The sequence below is a fragment of the Rattus norvegicus genome, chromosome 18 (assembly GCF_036323735.1).
Source record: "Rattus norvegicus strain BN/NHsdMcwi chromosome 18, GRCr8, whole genome shotgun sequence".
Classification (NCBI taxonomy): Eukaryota; Metazoa; Chordata; class Mammalia; order Rodentia; family Muridae; genus Rattus; species Rattus norvegicus.
The window spans coordinates 58,381,924-58,401,406 of record NC_086036.1 but is presented as its reverse complement, the minus strand read 5'-3'; the positions used below and the strand labels follow the sequence as shown (position 1 = coordinate 58,401,406).

Genomic DNA, 19,483 nt, shown 5'->3' with positions numbered 1-19,483 from the left:
GGAGCACGTGTCTCTTTTATATGTTGAGGCATCTTTTGGGTATATGCCCAAGAGAGGTATGGCTGGATCCTCAGGCAGTTCAATGTCCAATTTTCTGAGGAACCTCAAGACTGATTTCCAGAATGGTTTTACCAGTCTGCAATCCCACCAACAATGGAGGAGTGTTCCTCTTTCTCCACATCCTCGCCAGCATCTGCTGTCACCTGAGTTTTTGATCTTAGCCATTCTCACTGGTGTGAGGTGAAATCTCAGGGTTGTTTTGATTTGCATTTCCCTTATGACTAAAGATGTTGAACATTTCTTTAGGTGTTTCTCAGCCATTTGGCATTCCTCAGCTGTGAATTCTTTGTTTAGCTCTGAACCCCATTTTTTAATAGGGTTATTTGTTTCCCTGCGGTCTAACTTCTTGAGTTCTTTGTATATTTTGGATATAAGGCCTCTATCTGTTATAGGATTGGTAAAGATCTTTTCCCAATCTGTTGGTTGTCGTTTTGTCCTAACCACAGTGTCCTTTGCCTTACAGAAGCTTTGCAGTTTTATGAGATCCCATTTGTCGATTCTTGATCTTAGAGCATAAGCCATTGGTGTTTTGTTCAGGAAATTTTTTCCAGTGCCCATGTGTTCCAGATGCTTCCCTAGTTTTTCTTCTATTAGTTTGAGTGTGTCTGGTTTGATGTGGAGGTCCTTGATCCACTTGGACTTAAGCTTTGTACAGGGTGATAAGCATGAATCGATCTGCATTCTTCTACATGTTGCCCTCCAGTTGAAACAGCACCATTTGCTGAAAATGCTATCTTTTTTCCATTGGATGGTTTTGGCTCCTTTGTCAAAAATCAAGTGACCATAGGTGTGTGGGTTCATTTCTGGGTCTTCAATTCTATTCCATTGGTCTATCTGTCTGTCTCTGTACCAATACCATGCAGTTTTTATCACTATTGCTCTGTAATACTGCTTGAGTTCAGGGATAGTGATTCCCCCTGAAGTCCTCTTATTGTTGAGGATAGCTTTAGCTATCCTGGGTTTTTTGTTATTCCAGATGAATTTGCAAATTGTTCTGTCTAACTCTTTGAAGAATTGGATTGGTATTTTGATGGGGATTGCATTGAATCTGTAGATTGCTTTTGGTAAAATGGCCATTTTTACTATATTAATCCTGCCAATCCATGAGCATGGGAGATCTTTCCATCTTCTGAAGTCTTCTTCAATTTCTTTCCTCAGTGTCTTGAAGTTCTTTTTGTACAGATCTTTTACTTGCTTGGTTAAAGTCACACCGAGGTACTTTATATTATTTGGGTCTATTATGAAGGGTGTCGTTTCCCTAATTTCTTTCTCGGCTTGTTTCTCTTTTGTATAGAGGAAGGCAACTGACTTATTTGAGTTAATTTTATACCCAGCCACTTTGCTGAAGTTGTTTATCAGCTTTAGTAGTTCTCTGGTGGAACTTTTGGGATCACTTAAATATACTATCATGTCGTCTGCAAATAGTGATATTTTGACCTCTTCTTTTCCGATCTGTATCCCCTTGATCTCCTTTTGTTGTCTGATTGCTCTGGCTAGAACTTCAAGAACTATATTGAATAAGTAGGGAGAGAGTGGGCAGCCTTGTCTAGTCCCTGATTTTAGTGGGATTGCTTCAAGTTTCTCTCCATTTAGTTTAATGTTAGCAACTGGTTTGCTGTATATGGCTTTTACTATGTTTAGGTATGGGCCTTGAATACCTATTCTTTCCAGGACTTTTATCATGAAGGGGTGTTGAATTTTGTCAAATGCTTTCTCAGCATCTAATGAAATGATCATGTGGTTCTGTTCTTTCAGTTTGTTTATATGATGGATCACGTTGATGGTTTTCTGTATATTAAACCATCCCTGCATGCCTGGGATGAAGCCTACTTGATCATGGTGGATGATTGTTTTGATGTGCTCTTGAATTCGGTTTGCCAGAATTTTATTGAGTATTTTTGCGTCGATATTCATAAGGGAAATTGGTCTGAAGTTCTCTTTCTTTGTTGGGTCTTTGTGTGGTTTAGGTATAAGAGTAATTGTGGCTTCATAGAAGGAATTCGGTAGGGCTCCATCTGTTTCAATTTTGTGGAATAGTTTGGATAATATTGGTATAAGGTCTTCTATGAAGGTTTGATAGAATTCTGCACTAAACCCGTCTGGACCTGGGCTCTTTTTGGTTGGGAGACCTTTAATGACTGCTTCTATTTCCTTAGGAGTTATGGGGTTGTTTAACTGGTTTATCTGTTCCTGATTTAACTTCGATACCTGGTATCTGTCTAGGAAATTGTCCATTTCCTGAAGATTTTCAAGTTTTGTTGAATATAGGTTTTTATAGTAAGATCTGATGATTTTTTGAATTTCCTCTGAATCTGTAGTTATGTCTCCCTTTTCATTTCTGATTTTGTTAATTTGGACGCACTCTCTGTGTCCTCTCGTTAGTCTGGCTAAGGGTTTATCTATCTTGTTGATTTTCTCAAAGAACCAACTTTTGGTTCTGTTGATTCTTTCTATGGTCCTTTTTGTTTCTACTTGGTTGATTTCAGCTCTGAGTTTGATTATTTCCTGCCTTCTACTCCTCCTGGGTGTATTTGCTTCTTTTTGTTCTAGAGCTTTTAGGTGTGCTGTCAAGCTGCTGACATATGCTCTTTCCTGTTTCTTTCTGCAGGCACTCAGCGCTATGAGTTTTCCTCTTAGCACAGCTTTCATTGTGTCCCATAAGTTTGGGTATGTTGTACCTTCATTTTCATTAAATTCTAAAAAGTTTTTAATTTCTTTCTTTATTTCTTCCTTGACCAGGTTATCGTTGAGTAGAGCATTGTTCAATTTCCACGTATATGTGGGCATTCTTCCCTTATTGTTATTGAAGACCAGTTTTAGGCCGTGGTGGTCCGATAGCACGCATGGGATTATTTCTATCTTTCTGTACCTGTTGAGGCCCGTTTTTTGACCAATTATATGGTCAATTTTGGAGAAAGTACCATGAGGAGCTGAGAAGAAGGTATATCCTTTTGCTTTAGGATAGAATGTTCTATAAATATCCGTTAAGTCCATTTGGCTCATGACTTCTCTTAGTCTGTCTACATCTCTGTTTAATTTCTGTTTCCATGATCTGTCCATTGATGAGAGTGGGGTGTTGAAATCTCCCACTATTATTGTGTGAGGTGCAATGTGTGTTTTGAGCTTTAGTAAGGTTTCTTTTACATATGTAGGTGCCCTTGTATTTGGGGCATAGATATTTAGGATTGAGAGTTCATCTTGGTGGATTTTTCCTTTGATGAATATGAAGTGTCCTTCCTTATCTTTTTTGATGACTTTTAGTTGAAAATTGATTTTATTTGATATTAGAATGGCTACTCCAGCTTGCTTCTTCTGACCATTTGCTTGGAAAATTGTTTTCCAGCCTTTCACTCTGAGGTAATGTCTGTCTTTGTCTCTGAGGTGTGTTTCCTGTAGGCAGCAGAATGCAGGGTCCTCGTTGCGTATCCAGTTTGTTAATCTATGTCTTTTTATTGGGGAGTTGAGGCCATTGATATTAAGAGATATTAAGGAATAGTGATTATTGCTTCCCGTTATATTCATATTTGGCAGTGAGGTTATGTTTGTGTGCTTTCATTCTCTTTGTTTTGTTGCCAAGATGATTAGTTTCTTGCTTCTAGGGTATAGCTTGCCTCCTTATGTTGGGCTTTACCCCTTATTATCCTTTGTAGTGCTGGACTTGTAGAAAGATATTGTGTAAATTTGGTTTTGTCATGGAATATCTTGGTTTCTCCATCTATGTTAATTGAGAGTTTTGCAGGATACAGTAACCTGGGCTTGCATTTGTGTTCTCTTAGGGTCTGTATGACATCTGTCCAGGATCTTCTGGCCTTCATAGTTTCTGGCGAAAAGTCTGGTGTGATTCTGATAGGTCTGCCTTTATATGTTACTTGACCTTTTTCCCTTACTGCTTTTAATATTCTTTCTTTATTTTGTGCGTTTGGTGTTTTGACAATTATGTGACGGGAGGTGTTTCTTTTCTGGTCCAATCTATTTGGAGTTCTGTAGGCTTCTTGTATGCCTATGGGTATCTCTTTTTTTAGGTTAGGGAAGTTTTCTTCTATTATTTTGTTGAAGATATTTACTGGTCCTTTGAGCTGGGAGTCTTCACTCTCTTCTATACCTATTATCCTTAGGTTTGATCTTCTCATTGAGTCCTGGATTTCCTGTATGTTTTGGACCAGTAGCTTTTTCCGCTTTACATTATCTTTGACAGTTGAGTCAATGATTTCTATGGAATCTTCTGCTCCCGAGATTCTCTCTTCCATCTCTTGAATTCTGTGGGTGAAGCTTGTATCTACAGCTCCTTGTCTTTTCTTTTGATTTTCTATGTCCAGGGTTGTTTCCATGTGTTCTTTCTTGATTGCTTCTATTTCCATTTTTAATTCCTTCAACTGTTTGATTGTGTTTTCCTGGAATTCTTTCAGGGATTTTTGCGATTCCTCTCTGTAGGCTTCTACTTGTTCTCTAAGGGAGTTCTTTATGTCTTTCTTGAAGTCCTCCAGCATCATGATCAAATATGATTTTGAAACTAGGTCTTGCTTTTCTGGTGTGTTTGGATATTCCGTGTTTGCTTTGGTGGGAGAATTGGGCTCCGATGATGCCATGTAGTCTTGGTTTCTGTTGCTTGGGTTCCTGCGCTTGCCTCTCGCCATCAGATTATCTCTAGTGTTACTTTGTTCTGCTATTTCTGACAGTGGCTAGACTGTCCTATAACCTGTGTGTCAGGAGTGCTGTAGACCTGTTTTCCTGTTTTCTTTCAGCCAGTTATGGGGACAGAGTGTTCTGCTTTCGGGTGTGTAGTTTTTCCTCTCTACAGGTCTTTAGCTGTTCCTGTGGGCCTGTGTCTTGAGTTCACCAGGCAGGTTTCTTGCAGGGGAAAAGTTGGTCCTACCTGTGGTTCCAAGGCTCAAGTTTGCTCGTGGGGTACTGCCTAAGTCCTCTCCGCTGTGGCAGCAACCGGGAAAATTTGTGCCGCTCCTTCCGGGAGCCTCCGTGCACCAGGGTTTCAGATGACGTTTGGTGTTTTCCTCTGGCGCCTGGATGTGCACAGAGTGCAGTCTCTTCTGGTTTCCCAGGCGTGTCCGCCTCTCTGAAGGTTCAGCTCTCCCTCCCACGGGATTTGGGTGCAGAGAACTGTTTATCCGGTCTGTTTCCTTCAGGTTCCGGCAGTGTCTCAGGCGCAGGGGTCCTGCCGCTCCCGGGCCCTCCCCTATGGGAACCCAGAGGCCTTATACAGTTGCCTCTTGGGCCAGGGATGTGGGCAGGGGTGGGCAGTGTTGGTTGTCTCCTCCGCTCTGCAGCCTCAGGAGTGCCCACCTGATCCGGCGGTGAGGTCTCTCTCCCACGGGGTTTGGGAGCAGAGAGCTGCTGCGGTCCGGGATCCGCCGGTGTGGGACTTCTGGTAAACACAGAAAGTGCCCGGCCTTAGAGGAATTTTGCCTCTGTGTGTCCTGAGTTCACCAGGCAGGTTTCTTGCAGGGGAAAAGTTGGTCCTACCTGCAGTTCCAAGGCTCAAGTTTGCTCGTGGGGTACTGCCTAAGTCCTCTCCGCTGTGGCAGCAACCGGGAAGATCTGCGCCGCTCTTTCCAGGAGCCTCCGTGCACCAGGGTTCCAGATGGCGTTTGGTGTTTTCCTCTGGCGCCTGGATGTGCACAGAGTGCAGTCTCTTCTGGTTTCCCAGGCGTGTCCGCCTCTCTGAAGGTTCAGCTCTCCCTCCCACGGGATTTGGGTGCAGAGAACTGTTTATCCGGTCTGTTTCCTTCAGGTTCCGGCAGTGTCTCAGGCGCAGGGGTCCTGCCGCTCCCGGGCCCTCCCCTACGGGAACCCAGAGGCCTTATACAGTTGCCTCTTGGGCCAGGGATGTGGGCAGGGGTGGGCAGTGTTGGTGGTCTCCTCCGCTCTGCAGCCTCAGGAGTGCCCACTTGATCAGGCGGTGAGGTCTCTCTCCCACGGGGTTTGGGAGCAGAGAGCTGCTGCGGTCCGGGATCCGCCGGTCTTAATATTCTTTCTTTATTTTGTGCGTTTGGTGTTTTGACAATTATGTGACGGGAGGTGTTTCTTTTCTGGTCCAATCTATTTGGAGTTCTGTAGGCTTCTTGTGTGTCTATGGGTATCTCTTTTTTTAGGTTAAGGAAGTTTTCTTCCATGATTTTGTTGAAGATATTTACTGGTCCTTTGAGCTGGGAGTCTTCACTCTCTTCTATACCTATTATCCTTAGGTTTGATCTTCTCATTGAGTCCTGGATTTCCTGTATGTTTTGGACCAGTAGCTTTTTCTGCTTTACATTATCTTTGACAGTTGAGTCAATGATTTCTATGGAATCTTCTGCTCCTGAGATTCTCTCTTCCATCTCTTGTATTCTGTTGGTGAAGCTTGTATCTACAGCTCCTTGTCTCTTCTTTTGGTTTTCTATATCCAGGGTTGTTTCCATGTGTTCTTTCTTGATTGCTTCTATTTCCATTTTTAATTCCTTCAACTGTTTGATTGTGTTTTCCTGGAATTCTTTCAGGGATTTTTGTGTCTCCTCTCTATGGGCTTCTACTTGTTTATTTATGTTTTCCTGGAATTCTTTCAGGGATTTTTGTGTCTCCTCTCTATGGGCTTCTACTTGTTTATTTATGTTTTCCTGGAATTCTTTCAGGCATTTTTGCGATTCCTCTCTGTAGGCTTCTACTTGTTCTCTAAGGGAGTTCTTCACGTCTTTCTTGAAGTCCTCCAGCATCATGATCAAAAATGATTTTGAAACTAGATCTTGCTTTTCTGGTGTGTTTGGATATTCCATGTTTGTTTTGATGGGAGAATTGGGCTCCGATGGTGCCATGTAGTCTTGGTTTCTGTTGCTTGGGTTCCTGCGCTTGCCTCTCGCCATCAGATTATCTCTAGTGTTACTTTGTTCTGCTATTTCTGACAGTAGCTAGACTGTCCTATAAGCCTGTGTGTCAGGAGTGCTGTAGACCTGTTTTCCTCTCTTTCAGTGAGTTATGGGGACAGAGTGTTCTGCTTTCGGGCGTGTAGTTTTTTCTCTCTACAGGTCTTCAGCTGTTCCTGTGGGCCTGTGTCTTGAGTTCACCAGGCAGCTTTCTTGCAGCAGAAAATTTGGTCTTACCTGTGGTCCCGAGGCTCAAGTTCGCTCGTGGGGTGCTGCCCAGGGGCTCTCTGCAGCGGCAGCAACCAGGAAGACCTGTGCCGCCCCTTCCGGGAGCTTCAGTGCACCAGGGTTCCAGATGGTCTTTGGCTTTTTCCTCTGGCGTCCGAGATGTGTGTGCAGAGAGCAGTCTCTTCTGGTTTCCCAGGCTTGTCTGCCTCTCTGAAGGTTTAGCTCTCCCTCCCACGGGATTTGGGTGCAGAGAACTGTTTATCCAGTCTGTTTCCTTCAGGTTCCGGCGGTGTCTCAGGCAGGGGTCCTGCCGCTCCTGGGCCCTCCCCCACGGGAGCCCAGAGGCCTTATACAGTTTCCTCTTGGGCCAGGGATGTGGGCAGGGGTGAGCAGTGTTGGTGGTCTCTTCCGCTCTGCAGCCTCAGGAGTGCCCACCTGACCAGGCGGTTGGGTCTCTCTCTCTCCTTATTGCTGTTTTTTAGAAATAGGCTCTCACTCTGTAGACCAGGCTGGCCTTGAACTCACATAGATTCATCTGTCTCTGCCCTCTGAGAGCTGGAATTAAAGATGTGCTCCATTACACTGGCAAGTAAAGTTTTAGCAACTTTTCACATCATTGCTTCAAGAAATATTTTACTTTAACAAATCAATTATAATAATAGCCCTGTGCTTTCATTTAACTTGATACAGAGGAAGATAACTTTACTTAACCGTCTGAGCTTCCACAACAAAAAATTTGCCCATGGATACTACTGAAACGAAGCATTTCTTTTCCTGGGATTCTCAGATGTTCTTTCAAAGTAATTTTAGGTTTAAATCATTACACGCACGCATTCACTCATGTACGGGGGTGGAAAGAGAACGGGAGAGGGAGCGGGAGTGTGTTATATAAGTTCTTTAAACACCAATGTGTATACTAAATACAGATTTCAAAGCCCTTCCTACCATGGGGAGTTACTGCTTAACCATTACTCCCCCGCCCCCACAATCCCTACGATCCTTACATTCAGAGTTTCCACATCCATAACGTACTGTATGAGCAGAGACTTAAAAATAGACAGGGACTTAAAGAGAGGGAAGTAACAGGCAATTGTTGCTTACGTCCATGCTTTTTTCTGCCATTTGGACTTAATTTTAATCCCTTATCAGATATGAGACTGAGTGTGAAACAAAGTCCTGCCAGCAGATGGCGCTCTTCGATAAGCTCCACCTTTTGCACCTGTGACCTTACAGAGGTTATACAAAGCCTCCTGGAAAATTCCTTTGAATATTCCTCTCGATTTCCATATAGAGAGCAACTATGACAAACAGAAACAAACAAACAAAAAAACAAAAATATTTCTTAAAATCTTTTTGGGTTTAATTACACTACAAGGGGAAACTTTGTAATTCTCCTGCTAAATTATATAGCTGTCTAATCTACAAATATAATCTCAGTAAGTGTAGCATAATGCTTTTCCAACACTTTTATTATATTTGCAATTTATACCAAGAAATCAGTCCTTCTAATAAGTTTTAGGCCATGAATCTTGTATACATACATACATACATACATACACACATACACACACATATATGTGTGTGTGTGATATATATATGTGTGTGTATATATATGTATGTATATGCTTTATTGCTCTGCAGTGTTTGTTTGACAATGTAGTCCAAACTCTTCCCAAATTTACATCGTCTTCAGTCCTCAGAGTGCTGGGCTTACAGGTGTGTGTCATTGTGCTTGCCTTTAAAAGCTAGTTCTGACTTTCTCTTCTATTAGATTTAGTGTATCTGGTTTAGGTTGAGGTCTTTGATCCTCTAGGACTTGAGTTTTGTGCAGGGTCATAGATACAGATCTATTTGCATTCTTCTACATGCAGACATCCAGTTAGACCAGCGCCATTTGTTGAAGATGCTTTGTCCCCCCCCCCCCCCATCGTATGGTTTTTGGCTTCTTTGACAATAATCTCGTGTCTGTAGGTGTGTGGGTTTATTTCTGGGTCTTCAATTGGATTTCACTGATCAACCTGCCTGTCTGTGTACCAAGACAATGGAGGTTTTAGTACCATTGCTCTATCGTACAGCCTGAGGTGAGTTCTTTTATTGTACAGGATTGTTTTTACGTATCTTGTTTTTTGTTTGTTTTTCATATGAAGTTGAGAATTGATCTTTCAAGTTCTGTAAAGAATTGTGTTGGGATTTTGATGGGCATTGCATTGAATCTGTAGATTCCTTTTAGTAGTATCGGCCATTTCCACTAGGTTAATCCTACCAATCCATGACCTTGGGATATCTTTCTGTCTTCTGAGATCTTCTTCAGTTTCTTTCTTCAGAGACTTGAAGTTGTCATATGGGTCTTTCACTTGCTTGGTTAGGGTTACTCCTAAGATATTTTGCATAATCTGTGGCAATTGTAAAGGGTGTTGTTTCCCTGGTTTCTTTCTCAGTATTTTTCTGTCCTGTCTACAAGAAATGCAGGGGAAAAAGGGAGCAGAAACTGAGGGAACAGTCAACCAATAGCTGTTCCAAATTGAGACCCATCCCATGGGCAAGCACCAATCCCTGGCCCTATTAATGATACTCTGTTATGCTTACAGACAGGAATCTAGTATAACTGTTCCCTGGGAGGCTCCAGCCAGCAGATGACTGAAACAGATGCAGAGACCCCCAGTCAAACATTGTACTGAGTTCAGGAATCTTATGGAAGAGTTAAGGGAAGGATTGAGAGACCAGGAAGGGATAGGAACTCCACAAAGAGACCATCAGACTGACATGATCCCTTGGGAGCTCTCGGAGACTGAAACACTAACCATTGAGCATACATGGGATCCACCCAGACCACCCTCACCCCTCTGCATGTAATTAACAGATGTGCAGTTCAGTCATCATGCAGGTCACCCAACGACAGGAGTGAGGGCTGTCTCTAAATCTGTTGCTTGCCGGGGTTGGGGATTTAGCTCAGTGGTAGAGCGCTTGCCTAGGAAGCGCAAGGCCCTGGGTTCGGTCCCCAGCTCCGAAAAAAAGAACCAAAAAAAAAATCTGTTGCTTGCCTGTGGATCCTGTTCTCCTAACTATGCTGCCTTTTCTGGCCTCAGAAGGAGAGGATGTGCCTAACTCTGCAGAGACTTGATCTGCCAGGTTGAGGAGGACATGGGGGGAGTGGGGTCTCCATCCTCTAAGAGGAGAAAGGGGCAGGGATTTGGGAGAGTGACTGTGTGAGGTAGAGACCAGGAGAAGGGGAGGGCATCGATCAAGATGTAAAGTGAATAAATAAATGAATGGGAAGAAAATCAATAAAGTTTCTGGAAGATTTGTATAATCTGGAAAAAATAACACAAAATGTATGCACACTTCATATAGAACAGTGCTATACACATATACAGGCACAACCCCCCTATTATACAGTATGTCAGATGCATTGGAAACCGAGTTGCTATGATAAAACTGGCATTTATGCCACTATAAAATATTAAGAGACCCAAAAGGTATTATGATCAGAGTCAGAAAGTGGCGGCATCCGTTACTCTTTTTTTCTGAGTTTATCTATGTGTCTATAACTGAAAAGTGGGGGGGGGGGAAAGCTAAAGTGGCCAGTCTTGGTGGAGCAGAAACAAAGGCAGACCACAGGCATAAGTCAAAGAGTCCGAAGAACTCAAGAAAGGTCCTATAGTAGAGGAAGGGCTTAGAGACTCAGGAAAAGGAGGGCATTAGGACCCAGCAGAGCTCCCATCTCCGGTCTCCCTCCCAGGCAGCACAGTAAGGGACTCTCCCACAGAAAAACTGTCCAAGCACCCCAAGACCAGCCTGAAGTGGGTCCCCAGTCTAACCGACTGTGTGACTGAAGGAATGTCTGATGTCTGAAGGAGGGGAAGGCACTACTGTTCAAGCTGCAGCTCTTGCTCTGGTGGCTGCCATGGACCCCCTGAGCACCCTGTACCTCATGATGTCCTGACTAGAACCTTGTCTTACAGGGTTGAGGCCTGCAAGATGCTAATAACAGGCCAAATGACCTCCTCTCCCCTTTTTAAGGAGAAACCAGAACCACTTTCTTTTTCTGAGTTAGGAATCAAAACATCTTCCTTCATGGGAAAGATTCCAGGTCTTAATTGTATCTCTCCTGTCAAAGAAAAGGAATTCAATGGGCCAAGTTCAAGCCTAGGGGCGCAGACAGAGCAGACTTCAGGGTGATTCCTATATAACTCAGCCACTTGGGCTGTGCTGGTCTCTGAGCATCTTGGCCAGGGCTGCCTCTTGGTAGGCTACACTTCTTGCTCTCTGTCCTGCTCTCTCCTCTCACGGTCCCGTTTAGTCAGCAGGCCATGTTCATCCTGGACTCTTTCCTCTGCCTGCTGTCTCCTTATACCTACAATGAAAATCTTCTCCAAGCTTTAGGAGTAGCATGTCCCCCTCTTTTTAGTTCCTTTTTCATTCAGAAGCATACTTGGAATCTATTGTATGGAAAAAATGTATATTCAATAATAAAGAAAGAAGGACAAAGAAGAGAAGGGGTTGTGGAATCTCGCTCCACAGTCAAGGATAGGCAGTGAGGCCCAGCGTGTGGCAGGGGTGTCCTGGAGTGGAGGCTGGGGAGGTGAAGTCTGGATTATGTTGGAGACCCCAAGCTGGTTTAGAAGACGTCAGAGTTATGTGGTACTTGCCCCTTTCCTCCCTTTTGCAAAAATAGCATATATTCTGGGCTGCTGTTTGTTGCTGCACTTTGAATTTTACAGGAATTGTGGCTCAAGAAAATGTTATCAGTCACAGAAGAGACTTTGAACTTTAAGTACTGTTGAGACTATGAAAGACTAAAGGGACTTTGGAAGTCAGACTAAATTAATTTTGTATTATGATATGGCTAGAAGTCTATGGACATCAGAGAGAGGAATATAGTGGTTTGAATAATAAAAGTCCCTGTGGGCTCATATATTTGAACGTTTAGTTTCCAACTGGTGGACAATTTAGGAAGGACTAGGAGGTGTGTTCTTGTTGGAGGCAGCGTGTCACTGGGACGTAGGCTTTGAAGTTTAAAAAGCACCATGCCTGCCAGTTTGCCTGCTTCTTTTGAAACCTTGTGGAACAAGGGATATATTTTCTTTTGCTTAAGTTGGTTAAGTTGGAATTTTATGTTTCTACATCTAAAATTTTACTAACATCACGCATAACCTTAACAACTATTTTAACATGTCCATATGGTAACCTTTATCCATGAAGTAAGTCTGTTTCTACATTATCACAAACCTTAAAAGTACAATGGCTCTTGGAACGAATTGAGATTGTCCCTACCACACAATAATGCAAATTTTAAACAAAAAAAAAGTGTTTCTCTTCTTAATGGATTGAAACTATGAACATTTTAATGCAATATATTAGTTAGTTATTTTATGTCCTATTAGAATTCTCTAGAGGGACAGAACTGATAGAATGAATATATAAATATAGAGATAGATAAAGAAAGATATATAGATAGATAGATAGATAGATAGATAGATAGATAGATAGATAGATAGACAGATATGATGTATTACAATGAATCACAGTTTGTGGTCTGGATAGTCTAACAATGGCTGTTTCCTGACTAAAAGTCTGAGAATCTAGTAGTTCAATGCACGAGCCTGGATATCTCATTTGGTCTTCAGTATATGTTGGAATTTCGAAGAAGTATAGGCCCTAATACCAGTGAAGGGATGCCTAGCCACATGCTCTGTGAACTTGTCAGTGTTCTCTGTTTCAGAGTTGACAGTAACTTCCCAGGAGTCCCTAAAGAATGTGGACCGAATGTCCTGTTAGGCAATGTTACCTCCCACTAGCCTTCTGAGAAAAGGAGCTGCCACCACCCCCCCACTCCTTTAGGTGCAGGCAAGCCTTTTCTGGCCCCTCCAACCCTTGCTCCTTGATCTGAGGTGTGCCTCCCTCTATCATCTGGGTCAGGTTTCCCAGTGTGATTGAACCCCAGCATGATCCAGAGGTCTGTGTTCACAAGTCTTGGGTAGGGATATTAAAGTACATAAACACCACCTAACATTTTAACTTGCTTAAAGAACTTTTCTTAGCACACTCGTTAGTGATCCCTTTCATTTTGATTCAAACTACTGAGGTAAAAATAGAGAAGGGATATTGAAATACTCCAGAAAGATTACATTTCCTAGGCTAGATGAGTAAAATTCTATCGACTTTGGTGTAAATTTATGTAGTCTCCTTGAAGCCAGAGTTCGGGAACTGACTGCAAGAAGACATCAATTTCAGCCCAGGGGACTGGGCTGCCATCAGGGACTATCTGAAGGAATTCTTTTGCACTCCACGGGTATTAGAACTAGAAGGAATGCTAGCTTTTCACAGGGAGAAGAAACAAAAACATTAACCTAGCATTCACCCATCATCGCCTCCTTTCCCCACACTCCAAGGTATTGGAAGGCCCTGGAAGTTTGCAAGGGCACTCTCCAAAAACCTCGGTTTCTCTTGGCAAGGACTGACCTTGTATCCATCCCAGAATGGGCTCCAAACTGACCATGTCATGGTGAGATTGCCTAGAAACAGAGCCTTTTTCTTTACTGATTTAAAGACTGAAAAGGCAGGAAAAGAAAGCTCTCAGCACCTAGCCAGATTTTAATGAAAGCAGAAATATGAGTGTACAGCACAGCACATGAAAACGCATATTCCACCAGGTGGAGACGGGACCTAAGATGGTGTTTGAGTGTTTTTGAAAATTCCATTATTTGTCTGGTGACGCAGTGGGTTCCTTTAATCCCTCAGAATTGGCTGATTTGGGTTGCCATAGGGTGTGTTGGGGAGCTTGGGTAATCAAAGAAAGGGACCGCTGATTGGTTCTTACCACAGAAACTACCTTCAAGAAAGGCTTCCAAAGTTTCTTCCAGTTGGAGATAAAGCTCACCAAGTCTTTGCCTTGGAAAGGGAAGAGAATCAGGAAGATGGCTACCTTAAATGTTTAGGAGAATAGTCCAAGTGCATGGTATGCACAGCCTCCCTTCCCTGCCTGTTTGTCTATCAGGAATCTACTCAACTCCTAGGCTCTCACTATAACTCACCAAGTGGTATTACTAGAATTCAAGTTTTCAGGTATCTCACTAGCTGCTCAGATTCGATATAAAGAAAGTTCTCGGTCTGCCCTTGTGATGAACACTCACACTGTGCTTTATTCATTCATCTGTGAAAATGCTTCCTGAATTTGTGAGCAACATTTCCTGGAAGGGAACTGTTTCTACAATACTGATTAACTGACTGAAACAGTGGTGTGGAGAGACTGAACCCCTATAGGTCCAGGGGCTAGTTACCTTATATTGGGCCAGCTGTAGTCTCCGGAATATCTATCCATTCCTTGCCCACCTCTGTTCCAGAAGTAATGCATTGTGACTAGTGGATAGAACCCCTTTCTTTTTTTTTTTTCACAACAGATGAAAATATATTTGTTTTCACATATAAACTCAAAATTCCAGATGGATCAAAGAATTGTGTGTTTTAAACCTCTAATTTTTTTTTAAATTTATTTAATACTTAATAATAATTCTTTGGTTTCCGGGCAAACATCCCCCTCCCCCCTCCCCTTCCTGATGGGTGTTCCCCTCCCAACCCTCCCCCCATTGCCGCCCTCCCCCCAACAGTCTAGTTCACTGGGGGTTCAGTCTTAGCAGGACCCAGGGCTTCCCCTTCCACTGGTGCTCTTACTAGGATATTCATTGCTACCTATGGGGTCAGAGTCCAGGGTCAGTCCATGTATAGTCTTTAGGTAGGGGCTTAGTCCCTGGAAGCTCTGGTTGCTTGGCATTGTTGTACATATGGGGTCTGGAGCCCCTTCAAGCTCTTCCATTTCTTTCTCTGATTCCTTCAACGGGGGTCCTATTCTCAGTTCAGTGGTTTGCTGCTGGCATTCGCCTCTGTATTTGCTGTATTCTGGCTGTGTCTCTCAGGAGCGATCTACATCCAGCTCCTGTCTGCCTGCACTTCTTTGCTTCATCCATCTTGTCTAATTGGGTGGCTGTATATGTATGGGCCACCTGTGGGGCAGGCTCTGAATGGGTGTTCCTTCAGTCTCTGTTTTAATCTTTGCCTCTCTCTTCCCTGCCAAGGGTATTCTTGTTCCCCTTTTAGAGAAGGAGTGAAGCATTCACATTTTGATCATCCGTCTTGAGTTTCATTTGTTCTAGGCATCTAGGGTAATTCAAGCATTTGGGCTAATAGCCACTTATCAGTGAGTGAATACCATGTATGTCTTTCTGTGATTGGGTTAGCTCACTCAGGATGATATTTTCCAGTTCCAACCATTTGCCTACGAATTTCATAAAGCCGTTGTTTTTGATAGCTGAGTAATATTCCATTGTGTAGATGTACCACATTTTCTGTATCCATTCCTCTGTTGAAGGGCATCTGGGTTCTTTCCAGCTTCTGGCTATTATAAATAAGGCTGCGATGAACATAGTGGAGCACGTGTCTTTTTTATATGTTGGGGCATCTTGTGGGTATATGCCCAAGAGAGGTATAGCTGGATCCTCAGGCATTTCAATGTCCAATTTTCTGAGGAACCTCCAGATTGATTTCCAGAACAGTTGTACCAGTCTGCAATCCCACCAACAATGGAGGAGTGTTCCTCTTTCTCCCCATCCTCGCCAGCATCTGCTGTCACCTGAGTTTTTGATCTTAGCCATTCTCACTGGTGTGAGGTGAAATCTCAGGGTTGTTTTGATTTGCATTTCCCTTATGACTAAAGATGTTGAACATTTCTTTAGGTGTTTCTCAGCCATTCGGCATTCCTCAGCTGTGAATTCTTTGTTTAGCTCTGAACCCCATTTTTTACTAGGGTTATTTGTCTCCCTGCGGTCTAACTTCTTGAGTTCTTTGTATATTTTGGATATAAGGCCTCTGTCTGTTGTAGGATTGGTAAAGATCTTTTCCCAATCTGTTGGTTGCCGATTTGTCCTAACCACAGTGTCCTTTGCCTTACAGAAGCTTTGCAGTTTTATGAGATCCCATTTGTCGATTCTTGATCTTAGAGCATAAGCCATTGGTGTTTTGTTCAGGAATTTTTTCCAGTGCCCATGTGTTCCAGATGCTTCCCTAGTTTTTCTTCTATTAGTTTGTGTCTGGTTTGATGTGGAGGTCCTTGATCCACTTGGACTTAAGCTTTGTACAGGGTGATAAGCATGGATCAATCTGCATTCTTCTACATGTTGACCTCCAGTTGAACCAGCACCATTTGCTGAAAATGCTATCTTTTTTCCATTGGATGGTTTTGGCTCCTTTGTCAAAAATCAAGTGACCATAGGTGTGTGGGTTCATTTCTGGGTCTTCAATTCTATTCCACTGGTCTATCTGTCTGTCTCTGTACCAATACCATGCAGTTTTTATCACTATTGCTCTGTAATACTGTTTGAGTTCAGGGATAGTGATTCCCCCTGAAGTCCTTTTATTGTTGAGGATAGTTTTAGCTATCCTGGGTTTTTTGTTATTCCAGATGAATTTGCAAATTGTTCTGTCTAACTCTTTGAAAAATTGGATTGGTATTTTGATGGGGATTGCATTGAATCTGTAGATTGCTTTTGGTAAAATGGCCATTTTTACTATATTAATCCTGCCAATCCGTGAGCATGGGAGATCTTTCCATCTTCTGAGGTCTTCTTCAATTTCTTTCTTCAGAGTCTTGAAGTTTTTATTGTACAGATCTTTTACTTGCTTGGTTAAAGTCACACCGAGGTACTTTATATTATTTGGGTCTATTATGAAGGGTGTCGTTTCCCTAATTTCTTTCTCGGCTTGTTTCTCTTTTGTGTAGAGGAAGGCTACTGATTTATTTGAGTTAATTTTATACCCAGCCACTTTGCTGAAGTTGTTTATCAGCTTTAGTAGTTCTCTGGTGGAACTTTTGGGATCACTTAAATATACTATCATATCATCTGCAAATAGTGATATTTTGACTTCTTCTTTTCCGATCTGTATCCCCTTGACCTCCTTTTGTTGTCTGATTGCTCTGGCTAGAACTTCAAGAACTATATTGAATAAGTAGGGAGAGAATGGGCAGCCTTGTCTAGTCCCTGATTTTAGTGGGATTGCTTCAAGTTTCTCTCCATTTAGTTTAATGTTAGCAACTGGTTTGCTGTATATGGCTTTTACTATGTTTAGGTATGGGCCTTGAATTCCTATTCTTTCCAGGACTTTTATCATGAAGGGGTGTTGAATTCTGTCAAATGCTTTCTCAGCATCTAATGAAATGATCATGTGGTTCTGTTCTTTCAGTTTGTTTATATAATGGATCACGTTGATGGTTTTCCGTATATTAAACCATCCCTGCATGCCTGGGATGAAGCCTACTTGATCATGGTGGATGATTGTTTTGATGTGCTCTTGGATTCGGTTTGCCAGAATTTTATTGAGTATTTTTGCGTCGATATTCATAAGGGAAATTGGTCTGAAGTTCTCTTTCTTTGTTGTGTCTTTGTGTGGTTTAGGTATAAGAGTAATTGTGGCTTCATAGAAGGAATTCGGTAGGGCTCCATCTGTTTCAATTTTGTGGAATAGTTTGGATAATATTGGTATGAGGTCTTCTATGAAGGTTTGATAGAATTCTGCACTAAACCCGTCTGGACCTGGGCTCCTTTTGGTTGGGAGACCTTTAATGACTGCTTCTATTTCCTTAGGAGTTATGGGGTTGTTTAACTGGTTTATCTGTTCCTGATTTAACTTCGGTACCTGGTATCTGTCTAGGAAATTGTCCATTTCCTGAAGATTTTCAAATTTTGTTGAATATAGGTTTTTATAGTAAGATCTGATGAATTTTTGAATTTCCTCTGAATCTGTTGTTATGTCTCCCTTTTCATTTCTGATTTTGTTAATTTGGACACACTCTCTGGGTCCTCTCGTTAGTCTGGCTAAGGGTTTATCTATCTTGTTGATTTTCTCAAAGAACCAACTTTTGGTTCTGTTGATTCTTTCTATGATCCTTTTTGTTTCTACTTGGTTGATTTCAGCTCTGAGTTTGATTATTTCCTGCCTTCTACTCCTCCTGGGTGTATTTGCTTCTGTTTGCTCTAGAGCTTTTAGGTGTGCTGTCAAGCTGCTGACATATGCTCTTTCCTGTTTCTTTCTGCAGGCACTCAGCGCTATGAGTTTTCCTCTTAGCACAGCTTTCATTTTGTCCCATAAGTTTGGGTATGTTGTACCTTCATTTTCATTAAATTCTAAAATGTTTTTAATTTCTTTCTTTATTTCTTCCTTGACTAGGTTATCATTGAGTAGAGCATTGTTCAATTTCCACGTATATGTGAGAACCCCTTTCTAAGTCTGCTAACTTAACCAACTACCAGCCTCCACCAGTACAAAAACTAAGAATGTCACTAGACAGAATCTGAGGCTTTCTTAGTTACTCTTTCTGTGGCAGTGACAAAACACCATGTCCAAGGTAAAAGGAAGCATTTAACTTGGAGCCTTGCTTATAGTTTCAGAGGAAGAGTACATGACCAATACGGGGGATGGGGAGCCTGCAGCAGGCAGACATGGTGGTGGAGCAGTATCTGCGAGCTTAATCTGATACACAGGATTTAGGGAGAGAGAAAAAGACAGAGGTGGGGAGGAAGCTAATGAGAATGGAAGGATGTGGGCTTTTGAAATCTTAAAACCCACCCTAAGGGACACACCTCCTCTAGCAAGGCCACAGCTCCCAATCCTTCCTCCAATGTTCTATCAATTAGGGACCAATAATTCAAACATATGAGCCTACGAGGCCATTTGCATTCAAACCACCACAAAGGGCTATGGAAAAGCGTCTCCCACCTTGCTGTAGGCCCCTCTCTGACGTACCCACTAATGTATTCCGAACTTGCCTCGATTTATGACTTTCTTCATTCTCTAAGACTAAAAACTTTATAAAGCTGCTTCCGTGTGGGAACATAGACTTCGGGGTAATCTAAATCTGCGCTCACAGTTACCCAAAATGTCCCCCCAGATATCTCCTAGTCCCTTCAAGGTGAGAGCTCTGTGTTTTGTTTTTTGTTTTTGTTTTTTTTTACATCAACAAATTATAATTACTAAAAATGTGCACGTACCTTAACCATCTGCCTCTAAGACTTAACCATCTGCTTCTAAGATAAAGGATACCTTAAGATAAAATTTATGTAACATTTTATTGAATGAAACATTTATAGTTATAAAAACCACACTGAATTTTATCAAACAAAAAAATTAAGACGGCAACTTTTAACATTATAATCAAACGATTGAATGGAAAGCCCTTCAATCACAGGTTGAAGAAATTCTTTCAATATCCGGTATTCCACTTTACGACTCACAAAAGGGTTCACTTGCTGTGTGGGAAGTTTGAGCATTGATTGAGAACATTCTAGTTGATTGCA

At 42.2% G+C, this 19,483-nt stretch overlaps 1 protein-coding gene across 1 annotated transcript in view; it reads left to right on the top strand.

The window, feature by feature from the left end:
- The window catches only part of Spink13 (serine peptidase inhibitor Kazal type 13), a 141,424-nt gene that overhangs the window by 75,163 nt on the left and 46,778 nt on the right, over positions 1-19,483 (top strand). The window lies entirely within an intron of this gene.